Consider the following 10,600-nt stretch of genomic DNA (forward strand, 5'->3'; position numbering starts at 1 on the left):
TTACGATAAAAGCCTTCGAAATAATACTAATGAAATTAAAAATTGTGATTTTTCTAATCTAATGTATCTAAAACACTAACTTGTAGTCAATTTAGATGGACCAATTACATGTTATAGATAGCCCATAAACTTCCAACAAATTAAACCATAAAATTTACAAATTCAGAAAATCTTGGATTATATCTCACAATAATAGAACAACATTGTAAAAAAAATCAACACGAGGAGTCTAGCCTTTTTTTTTCACCCAAACATATTAAAGTGGATTTTGATAAAAAACTCATTTAAAAAAAGGATGAAAAGTTACTCTCTACCATCCAATGATTCACATAGGTCATATATAAGAAATTACAAACTCCCAGTACATGAAAACAAGTTTTTTTTTCTCTCTCTAGGTTTTCACAGTTAAAAAAAAACACAAGTTCCCAACTCAAACAAATTTGTTAATCTTACAAATTATGCAATGATTAAACAAGTGAGAAGGTAGAACTTTTCTGTACAAATTTCAATTGGCCTAATACACTTGTAATGAACTTTTAAAACGAGTCTTCTAAACAACAAAATACAACAAGTATAGAACTTGAATGTTCAATCTAGTTAACATCCAAATGTCAATTCAACTAGAAAAATAGTAATGACTATGAAACAAAAACAAAACTTTTTCAAAGAAACTCATCATATGAATTTAGTCCCTCTAAAATTAATTATCCATCATCCATATTATAATTAGCCAACATATTCAACATTTGTTCAACCAAAAACCAAATAAACACGCATTTCAATCGGATCGCAACAATGAACAGTAGAGCAGAATTTAAAAGAACATAACAATTTAATATCTTAAGGTAGAAAAAAGTGGTGTTAAATATAAATTCTTAATCTATACTGCTACTCAAAACATTCTATTTCTATGAAAAAAATTCCTTAAACTTTAAATCTATTAAAGAATAAGTCGAGATTGGGTACAAATGAAAAGGATAAGATTGGCAAGAAATGGCACAAGACGCATGATGACAATAACCAGAAAATAATAATGACATAAAGGACAAGGATGACATTTCTATAGGTGGTGCGGAATTTATAACCCACAAACTAACCGGCAAGTGCATCGAGTCGTACCAAGTAATACCTCAGGTGAGTGAGGGCCGATCCCACGAAGATTGATGAACCAAGTAACAATGGTTGAGTAATTCACTTAGTTAGACAAGCAGAAAATGGTGTTTTGAGAATTCAAAAGCATTAACCGTAAATGCAGAAAATTAGAAAGTAAACAGTAAATTGATGTGAATAATATGGGAGAAAACAGTTAAGGTTTCAGAGATGTTTATTCTCCAAATTAACTTTTCTTACCAACTATTTTAATCATGTCAAATTCAATTCATGGCAAACTATATGTGACTAAATCCTAATTTCTTAGACCTTTTTAGTCTCCTCTAACCTTCATCAACCGTCAATTCTTTGGTCACTTGATTCCGATTAGAGGGTTAAGTTCAAAACTAGTTTATGTACCACAAAAATCCTAATTATCCAAATATAAGAGGATTATATGTCACGTATCCCATTAAATCCAAACAGTTAGAAATTTAGGAGAAATTATTTTCAAGCTGTTGTTCAAGTAAATTACTTTTCCAAAATTTACAAGAACTCAAATAGAATAAGGGGTCATACTTCCGTTCCACCCAGATTCATAAGATGAAGAACGAAAACAAATTCTTGAAATTGAAATCAAAACAGTAATTAAAATAGAAGAATAATAGTATCAGTCCATACAATAAACAGAGCTCCTAACCTTAACAGTGGAGGTTTAGTTGCTCATGGCTCAGAGAGAAAAACCAGGATTCTGAAAAACTGTAAAGTGTGAAATGAGGTAGGAGAGAAGAGAAGATCCCGAAGGACTGTTTTTTTTTCCTTTTATATCTAATCCTAATTAATATAAAATATATTTTCTAAAACTAAATAATATCTTTTTCTATTTATAATTAAAATAAAATTTTTAATCAAAATAAATAATGATTCTTCGTAGCCTTCATCAATGAGGACGTGGGGACCATTGCAAGAGCTTGAACTGGTGCCTAACTTCACTAAGGTGAAGTTAGACTTGGCCTTGGCAGCATGAAGCGCAAGCCCTTCTTAGCCAAGTTAGGCGCCAATATGGCCGAATAGGGTGAAGAAGAAGTATATACTATTATATATCATTGGAAAGATCTGGAAGTTAGCTTTCCAATGCCATTGAAATCACGTCAATTGGACCTCTATAACTCAAGTTATGTTCATTAGAGTGTAGGGAGGTCAAGATTGACAACATATCCATTTTCTTCCTTTTCTTCTGTAGAACTCCGTCAGATCCATCCGAATGCTTCCTGAAATAAACAAAATTGCACACAACTCAAAGTAGCATTCATAATGGCTAAAAAGTATTTAAATCTTGATTAAACTTAATAATTCAAATGCAAATTCACTAGGAAAAGATAGCAAAGATGCTCACGCATCAATAGGCCTCTGATAGTGTCACAATTTGTACAAATAGGCATGCTTCTATTTATACAATTGTGATCCTATCCTATGATACTTGTTCCATATTGCACAGGTTAACCTAAAGTACTGATATCACTTTGTCACGGTCCAAAATGAGTCATGACTGGCGCTTAGAGAAATAGCCCCATAGCAAGCCTAACAAATTCGAATATAGTTAAATAAGAAGGTTATATATATTTTTAATAAAGTTACAAGTTCTAGAGTGAATAATTACACATTTTTAACAAAAAGATAAAATAAATAAATATAATTGGATCCTACTTGTGACATATGGAGCATAATTCCTCTCCTTTTTCTTTCTTTCTTTCCTCTTCTTCCTATATTCTTTTCTCATTCCTCCCTATCTTCTCGTTCCATTCTTTCTTTGGTTATGAGTGACGGCTAGTGAGGGACTGAAGGTTGAGAGAGTGTGTTTGTGTGTGTGATTAAGGTTAGGAAAAAGAAAAAGAAGTGTGGCCCACAATTTTATTTATTTGCATATTTTTTTTCTGTTTTGTTTTATTTTATTTTATTTTTTGATTTATTACACCTATACACAGAGAATGAATACTCGATGATAGAATTTGACACATCGTTGGTGAGCAAGATGAACGATGGAGAGGCTGAGTGGTTACAGAATTTACCATTGATGGAAGAATCTAAAAAGGTAGTTTGGGATTGTGAACCTACAAGGACACCAAGATCAGATGGCTACAACTTCAAGTTTATAAGGAAGATGTGAGATATTATCAAAAGAGATTTCAGCTACACTATTATGGAGTTTCTTTGTGAAAAAGACCGTCTCACAAAATGCAAACTTAACTTGGGTTACTCTTGTCCTTTAGGAAGGAGATACCAATGACTTGAAGGATTATAGACCTATTAGTATGGTGGGTTATATTTATAAGGTGATAGCTGAGATTTTAGCATGACAGCTTAAGGTAGTGCTTCTTAATCTTGTGAGGGAAGTGCAAATAGCATTTGTGAGCGGAAGAAAGATTCATGATGAAGCACTTGTGGCGTGTGAAATTGTTTGCTGGTTCAGAAAAAATAGAAGACAAGCATGACTTATTAAATTAGACTTGCAAAAGGCATAAAATAGAGTTAGTTGAAAGGTTTGTTGATATCGTATTGAGAGTCTTGGGATTTGGGGATATTTCAAGAGAGTGGATGAAAGATTGTCTTGCGACATCCATGTCAGTTTTAGTAAATGAAGTACCTTCTAAGCTGTTTGATCTTCAAAGAGACTTGAGGCAAGGCAATTCCCGTTCACCTTTCCTTTTGTCTTAGCAATAGAAGTCCTAAATGGATTATTGAGTAGATTAAAAGAAAAAGGGATATTAAAACCTCTTGAGATGAAAAAACAGAGGGTTCCCCTGCCTTATATGCAGTTTGGCAATGACACAATATTGTTTTTCCCGTGCGACATGGAGACTGTTAGAAACTATAGGAGGATTCTGAAGAGTTTTGAGATTTTGTCAGTGTTGAAATTAACTTTGACAAATCAATTGTCCTGGGTATTAACTGTAGTAAGGATTTGACGGAAGACGCTTGTCGTATACTTGGTTGTAGGAGTGTCAAATTCCCTATTACATATATGGGAATCCCACTAGGTGCCAACCCAAGAAGAGTGGAGACATAAAAACTCATAATCTAGAAGATAGAGGAGAAACTAAAGGGATGGAAAGGTAAACTACTATCTAAACTTCTATCTTAGCTTTTTAAAATGCCAAAAGCGATGGCAAAAAATTGTATCCTTGCAAGTGGGGTTTTTTTGGGGTAAGAGTGATGGAGGGAGGGGGATGCCATGTGTTAGATGGGAAATTAAACAAAAACTGAAGAATTTTAGAGGATTTGGGTGTGGGAGACATAATCTGAAAAATACAACCCTTCTATTTAAATGGTGGTGGAGGTATGAGAAGAAAAATTGTCCTCTTTGGAGAAAGATTGTTAACGCTTGTAATGATATGAGACATATCAATCTACTAGAGGATAAGACAATAAAGAAGAAAGAGAGCGGCGTGTGTAGTGATATATTGGAGATTGGGTTGTTTGATAATGCAATGTTGAAGGTGTTTTAACTAGGGGCACAATTAGTTATGGGTGATGGTAATAAAGTCAAACTTTGGTAGGACGTTTGATTAAAAGTAGCATGGAAGATGAAGTACCCAGATTATATATGTTAGCAATGGATAAATGTGCCACGATTAATGAATGTGGGTTTTGGAATGGGTTAACATAAACTTGGAGTTACTCTTGGCGGAGAGCACCTAGAGGATGGGAAGAAGATTGTCTACAAGAACTTCTCTCTATCCTTATTCGAGTCAGAGTAAGGAGCAGAAAGGAAGATAAATTGGTGTGGAAACATAGTAAGGGAGAAGAATACTTGGTGAGGTCTTTTCTACATGTTATATATAAGAACAAAGAGCAAATGGAAGAGCCCAACATGTATAATTGCACAAAGACTCTTTGAAAAAGAATGGTATCACCAAAAAGGGAACTCCTACCATAGTTCGTGATCCTAGAAAATTTGAACACAAGAGAGAAGCTTGCAAGATGTGGAATCATACAACAAATAGCTAATTATGTATTATGTTCGGAGAAGGTAGAAACCGTTCACTACTTGTTTTTTACTTGCAAATTGCTTATGTATATATTATGGGGTGGTATTTTGGATATGTGGGATTTTAAATGGCTCTAGCCTGAAAATGCAAAATAATATTTTGAATGTTGGATTTGATGCAAAGTATTGAGAGAACATAAGGAGGACTACCTCATCTTATTTTTCTCGATCATTTGTGGTATCTCGAGGTGTTGAAATAATTAAATTTTCAGGAATGAGGTGGCTGACACGCAGAAAATTCTTCGTCAGATTATTACTTACAAGGATGAATGGCAACGAGAAAGAGTGGAGAGGAATTAATGGTACCATGTAAGAAAATTATAATTTTCTAATTTATTTTTGGGCGATACATATAGTTAATCATAATCACATTGGTTATTTCATATTATATGACTTATATAGGTGATCTCATTTGTTGTTATAAATGCTAATGGAATAAGTCATTATTACTTTTGATTTGAAATTAAATGAGAAATAAAACCAGAGATGCTATTTTATTTAGAGTTTAATGGATGTCACACTCAAATATAAATAGTGACTTCAGGGTTTTAGTCCCCCACATATCAAAGCCACCTCTATAGTCATTTTCCCATCAGAAGAGTTGCGATTCAACCCTATCAGAGATATAGAAGGCTTTGGTTGAGAAAGATTAAAGAAACAAACTTTTTTCAATCATGTTCACGAATTCATGTACGCTTCCGCTCTCCTTCTCAATGGTTTAATAAGGATGGTCTTGGGGTTAAAGAATTCTAAGAATTTTCAACAAGTGGTATCAGAGCTATCCATGATTGAATTATTGAGAAATAACAAATTTATTAAAATCAAAGTTTGTGATTATAATTGATATATATGTATTGCCCATAAACAAATTAGAAAATTAATAATTTCCAACAATCTCCCACTTAGGCTATATATATATATATATATATATATATTCTTTCTTGAGATAATATTCAGGTGAGTATTATATCATTTTATGATATGTCGTTTCAGTGGGAGTGTGCATATAAATGTTATTTTCCTTATTATTTTAACAATCTGGTCTATCTCATATATCAATTATGGAATTACCATAACTTTTATCACATTAGTGTCGTGACGAAACCACCACGACGATTACCATACTAATATACTCAACGACATAGATTAAATTTGGATGAGAAAATTCAAAAATTACATGCGCAAATGATCTCATGCATGCCTATTTTCAACTGGTCCAACTTTAATAAACTTTATGAGATCAAGAGTCAGAGTAAAACAAAATGAATACTTTATTTCTGTAGAAATATCTATATAAGTAAATTTATCTGAACCATATGAGTATCCAAATGCACACTCCCACTGAAACGACATATCATAAAATGAAATGACACCCACCTGAATAGTATCCAATGAAAGACCTTGGGTATTTATTTTTTATTAAACAAATATGCACATATTTATGGAGTTTGTGCTAATATGCTTAATAGACACTTAAACACTCTGAACTCTTTTGTAAAAGAATTTAAAATATTAGACTGCTAACACATTGTCACAAAATAACTCAAGTGGTGTTTTAAATATATATATCCATAATTTGTGACACGTGTTTTTAGTCACTTAATTGGATGCTTTCAAAAGATGTTTTATATTCAAGTGCTTTAGTAGAAAGAATAATAAGTATCTTCTCAATACTTTTCCAAAGAAATCTTCCAATGAGCATATGAATATACCTGCAATGGATCAAAATTGTTTTGACATCCAACAAAGTCAGAATCTGAATACCAAATAATCTCTAACTTTAGTTTCTGACTTCATATGTGTGAACATGTAATGTTTTGTTATAAAAAAAACTTGTTTATCTACTATTTAGTGATCTATTCTTAATTAATTCAAATATCTATCAAAGATACTAATAAAGTACACAATAATTGTAAGTGTACAAATTCGTTATCCATCATACTACTGTTGAAGCATAATAAATTTTATGCACTTTTTAGATTTATAACTTTCTTGAGGTACCTAATGAGACTATACTTGTCTCCCTTAGAGTTGAGTATATAACATTATTTACAATTCTGTATGCCGCTGACATACAAGAATAATGAAAATATACTTACTCCCACTGAACTGATATAAGTTATCAACCATGTTTATCTCAAAAGGCCATATAGATAATAATTTGATGAAATATAAGTTATTAATGACAGAAAGTCTTTCTTTTTTTAATGATTTAACATGGACGGTATTGGATTTAAAGAATTCTAGAATTTTCAACAAGTGGTATCAGAGCCATCCATGATTGAATTATTGAGAAATAACAAATTTATTAAAAAAAAAAGTTTGTGATTATAATTGATATATATGTATTGTCCATAAAAAAATTAAAAAATTAATAATTTTCTAACATACCACACGAAAAATACATAGGATGCTTGATTCGAAATTTTGCTCATACACTATCATTGTTGAATTTGTGGATATAGGAATTATATTTTATTGCCTTTTCTTTTTTTTATGTAAGAATGTGTTGCACTTGTTTAAACTTGTACTCACTTCTTGGACTAAGAATCATGTGAGTTTCACTGATAAAAAAAAATGTGTACAAAAAGAAAAATGCACAAAAAAATGGTATAAACAATTAAACATCATTTTTCTAGTGATAGATTTGTAGGACGTTTGACTATTTATCATAACTATATATAGTTTAGATTTTATTTCCTCACTTATATTATAAACCATTACTTTGGATATACATCATGTTTGTGCTAATTACAAATGTTTTTGGCTTTCTAAGTTAATACTTACAACAACGATGCTAGAAGTAAAAGTCAGATGGGAAATAACAAAGGACAAAGAAGTAAATATTCAGATTGTTCATAGTTTCAAGAAAAAAAACACGCTAGCTTGTTCTGCTGACAGATGTTACAATTTTCTTTTAATAAAGATGTTATAATTTGTTAAGGGAAAGATTAATTTAACATATAAAATAGTTTAGGTAGATGAATATAATTATGAAAAATTAAAATGTTAAGAAAAAAGAACAAATAATTCCCTGACTTTTTCAAATCGTGACAAATAAGTCTCTTAAAAAATTTAATTACAAAACATCCCTGACTTTTGCAAACAGCGGACGGATACATCCTTCCGTCCATTTGCCTCTCGAAAAGCAAACAGAGATGGGTGAAGTGGCGCCAATGTGTCTATTATGAAGCGACGTGTCCGTTACAATGCCAATATGGCATGTACTCGAAAAGATAGAGGACAAATAGGACCTTATGTTTAGAAAAACGAAACTGTTTTGTTGAGCTACCTTATTTCCTATAAACCTCTTTCAGAGTTGAAGATATTACAGGATTCCCTAATTTCTTCCCTCCAAAAACTCAAGCATCATCGAGGAATCATCTATTGAAGTCTTGCATACAGTTGCGAAGGTTACAGCTTAGGGCACAGGTAGCCGTTCTGGTGTTGCAATTTTAGTCTTCCAACAAGGTATGTACCTCTTGGTGCTGAATATGACTTCTACATGTATGTGTGTTATTATTTTTCGCATGTGAATGTTTGGTTTACAATGAGACCACAATGTTAGCATTTTTTGAAATTTTGTAGAAAGATGATGTCTTGTTCATTTCTGTTATAGTATTATTTAAAAGTTGCAATATATTGTGCATTTACTGTAGACGACAAAGACATTTATGGTGCCTGTGTTCCACCATTGGGGTAATTTTGTTAGGAATAATAGTGGAGAGCTAGTGTATATCAACGGTAAGGTTGAGAAGTTTCCTGAGCTCAACATAGACTTTATAAACTTTGGTGATCTAGTGAAGATGTTCGAAGGCTTAGGGTACAGGGAGTATGAGGTCCTGTATTAGTATGATAGTATTACTAGTGACATTGAGTCTGGTCTTCAGCTTTTAGCAGGGGATGCTAGAATCCATGAATTGTGTGAGAATAAGATCAGGAACCTAGATATTAATGAGTTCTACATTTATTTCAATCACCCCATAGATAAACCAATACATGTAGAGGATGTAGGTAGGGATAATGTGAAAACTATAAACCTAGATAACATATGTACTAACTTGAACACATCATCCTCTGATGATAGCTACTAAAGTGCATAGGATGAATATTATAAATCTCCACCTCTAGGATATGAAGGTGACACTGATTAGGATGATGATGATGATGATAGTGCTGGAAAAAAAAGGTGGCAGTAAGAGAAAATTGGTTGAATCAAAGAATGGTTTGAGTCCAAGAAAGAATGTGACAAGAAAGAACCCAAGGAAATTGGTTGAATCAAATAAGTTTGATTCTGAGTTAAGCAAGAAGCAAAAGGGTAGGGTTAATGTTGTCAAAAAGAAGGAGAAGGTGACAAAGAAGAAGAATGTGGCAAGAAAGAGCCCAAGAAAGAGTAATGGGCTTGCTATGAGTGGTGATGTTGGGCCTAGTGTGCAAGGTGGTGTTGGGCCTAGTGTATAGACTGATGTTGGGCCTAGTGTGCAGGGTAGTACTGTTCCTAAGGGGAGGACATACAGATCAGAGGTGGTATCATCTGATGAAAAGTATGTGTATGAGTATCAGTCTGAGGACTTGCATACACCTGTATCCTCTGAAGATGAGAGAGATAAGCATCTTGGCCTGAGTTTAATGATGATTATGATTTTGGGGAGGGACACTTTGAATTGGGTACAAGGTTTGCAACACTTGATCATTTCAAAGAAGTGGTGAGGGACCTATTCATTTTTTAGGGCAGAGAACTAAAATGGATCAAGAATGATAAGGAAAGAGTCAGAGTGGGATGTAAAGTTGTGGAGTGCTATTTTTTGTGCATGTGTCCAAGAATACTTCACCAATGTGCTTCCAAGTGAAGACATACAAGTCTGAACATACTTGTGCCAGAGGCTTGGGAAGTAATGATGCTGACCAACATTGGCTAAGCAAGAAGATTGAGAAGAGGTTAGCTACACAACCTCACATGAATAGAAAAGAAGTCATTGACTTCTTCAAAGAGGGATTTGATTTGCATCCACATGAGAAGATGGTATATAGGGCTTTAAGGGAAGCAAGAGAGAGGATTATATAGAATGAGAAAGAATAATATAGCAAACTGAGAGACTATCTGTTTGAGATATTGAGGAGTAATCCTAGGTCAAATGCTTTGTTGGAGGTGATTCCGATTCCACAATCTCCCCCAGTATTTGACAAGGTGTACATATGGTTGGATGCATGCAAGAAAGGTTTTAGAAATGGTTGTAGACCATTAATACACCTCAATGGATGCTTTTTGAAAGGCTACTTTGGGGGACAGTTGCTCTCTGCTGTAAGACAAGACGTAAAGAACCACTTCTACATTGCGGTTGTTGGCTTGAAGACAAAGGATTCATGGAAATGGTTCTTGAGTTTGCTTGAAGAAGACCTAAGAAATGCATCACTTCATGGATGGAATTTTATGAGTGATCAACAAAAGGTAACTTACTAAGA

Source organism: Arachis ipaensis, chromosome B6 (genome assembly GCF_059453495.1).
Source record: "Arachis ipaensis isolate K30076 ecotype BB chromosome B6, ASM5945349v1, whole genome shotgun sequence".
NCBI lineage: Eukaryota > Viridiplantae > Streptophyta > Magnoliopsida > Fabales > Fabaceae > Arachis > Arachis ipaensis.